At 36.0% G+C, this 2,227-nt stretch overlaps 1 protein-coding gene across 1 annotated transcript in view; it reads left to right on the top strand.

The window, feature by feature from the left end:
* The window catches only part of LOC107685222 (ADAMTS-like protein 3), a 244,976-nt gene that overhangs the window by 44,734 nt on the left and 198,015 nt on the right, over window positions 1–2,227 (top strand). The gene's annotated exons all lie outside the window — the stretch shown is intronic.

Here is a 2,227-nt window from a genome sequence, read left to right as displayed (position 1 = left end):
GCCCTCTCCATGTAAACGAATGGGACTTGAGTCAAAATAAAAAATCCGAAAGATGGTTTTGGTCATTTAAAGTAGTTATCACGCTGATATATGTTCAATTGTTCGTTTTTGTGATAAGTTTGATTTTAGCTAGTAATTTGATGCTATAAAAACGGGGCGTGTCGTTATGGTTGATTGGGTCTGCGGGAGTTTGGGCGGGAGTTTGATACCGTGGCTCCACCTCATGACACTACTGCGCAGACTCTGGCTCCAAACGAATCTCTACTGCGCAGACTCGGGCTCCAAATGACGTAATTTACTCAAGATGGCAGCGGCCATACTGAGATGCTTTGGCTTCACTTTTCTATAGTGGAAGGAATAGGAGACGCGTTGTCCATCTTTTTTTACAGTCTATGGAAAGAACCAGTTTGTGGAGCAAAAAAAAAGTAATAATAATTTCGCTGTTGCCTGAGGCTCTGGATTACAAATACTGTTCAGTTTCTTGCACAAACCGGTTGTTTCGCTTCATAAGACCTCAGTGTATCATCAGGAGCCACAGGTAATCATTTTATGCTCGTTGATATGCTTTTTTTGACTCTCAAAGTGACAGTAGCCATTACCTCGCAATCAACAATTTCATCTTTACTGTTCTACTAAAGAAAAAAGCCACCTATGACTATTTACTTTGCAGGATCCCAGGAGGGAGAAGATTGAGCTGCTAAGAATTTATTGTTCTGAGAGGAATTCCAGTGTTTGAGAAACAGGAACAGATAACAAAAGATAGATGATGCCAGGGTCGTCTCTGGGGTTCAACAAGGTTTAACTCAAACAGAGGCTTCTTGAAGACATTCTTAACATGCTGGACAGATCAGATATTGTCCTCCCTCAGTGCTTTATGTGTCTCAATTAGGACTTTGCACGAAACGCTGGTCTAAATTAAGTTGTTACAAACAAAACGAACAAAGAGACCTTAGAATGCGAAAAGAATATTCAACTCCGCAAAAGCAATTACCTGCTAAATCAAATGAGGTCGGAGAATGTCTCATTCGCTGACATTTTATGGGTGAGGACAGTCAGAAGGACAAATTGTCTGTGGAGAAGTGGAGTCAGCAGGGAACTACGTCTTCTTCCAAAAGATGTAATGGGAAAATTGTAGCTGGTGCATGTCATATTAGTTTTATGAGTTTAGATTCCATGGTGCGTTACAACCCACTTCCTGGCTTTTATTTTATATTTTAAGTTCCCCCTGATTTTGAAAATCAAATGCAAATAGCATAAAATAAGACAACAAATGTGTGGTTCCTTTGACATATGAATTTACAATTAAAGTAAAGACTTACAGGTGGTGTTTTGTAAGTCTTTGGCCCCCCAGTGGTCAAAGCCGAAACTGATTGAGTGCTTGAATATAACAATTAGAAAGTTACAATTTTTTCATTATTGATATGGTGTAGTTATGACTGAACTATTGTATCATACCTTCCTTTTGCTCTGTTTTGTGACTTTGTCACGTTTTTTAAAGGTTGATACAGATAGACTGAAACAATCCTAAAAAAAAGTGTCAGTTTCCGCAAAAATCTGTTCAACATCGATAATAACAATAAATGTTTCTTTAGCACCACATCAGCATAATTTTAATTTTATTCAGCTTTGCTGTCACATGAATAAATTACATTTTGGAATACATTAAAACAGCTGTTTTAAATAGGTTCACAATATTTTTTCCACAAGCCTTTTTTACTGTATTTTTTATCAAATAAATGCAGCCTTTACTGGACTGAAGCAGCTTAGGTTTGCATGATTATCCACGCATCGTTTTTTAGAAAAATCATGTTAAAATGTGAGTATTAAATGTGATCATCAGGCTTTTGAGGAGCACTTATTTGTTCATTATTCAATCATCATTGTATTTCACTGGATTATGTTTTATCCCCACAATAAAACTACAGAGCTTTGATCATAAAATATTTATAGACATTTTATGTTAGTAATAACAATGTCATCTTAATTTTTGGCCATATTAACATCAACATCTGCACCAAATTGCATGTTTTTGCTCAGTTTGTGCCTCTGAATAAAACTGAGGTGTTTTTTTTCTCCTCGATTATTCTGACTATATTGTAATATGGGCTGTAAAAGCCTGATGTATCAAAACATAAAATGCCGGGCATGATACAAAACATAAAATAATTTATTTTATCAACATTTATCATGTTGGTTCAATGGTTCAATAAACTTCATAAACATTTAA

The sequence above is a fragment of the Sinocyclocheilus anshuiensis genome, unplaced genomic scaffold, assembly GCF_001515605.1.
Source record: "Sinocyclocheilus anshuiensis isolate Anshui unplaced genomic scaffold, SAMN03320099.WGS_v1.1 scaffold333, whole genome shotgun sequence".
NCBI classification, from domain to species: Eukaryota; Metazoa; Chordata; class Actinopteri; order Cypriniformes; family Cyprinidae; genus Sinocyclocheilus; species Sinocyclocheilus anshuiensis.
This window is presented reverse-complemented; position numbering and strand designations above follow the sequence as displayed.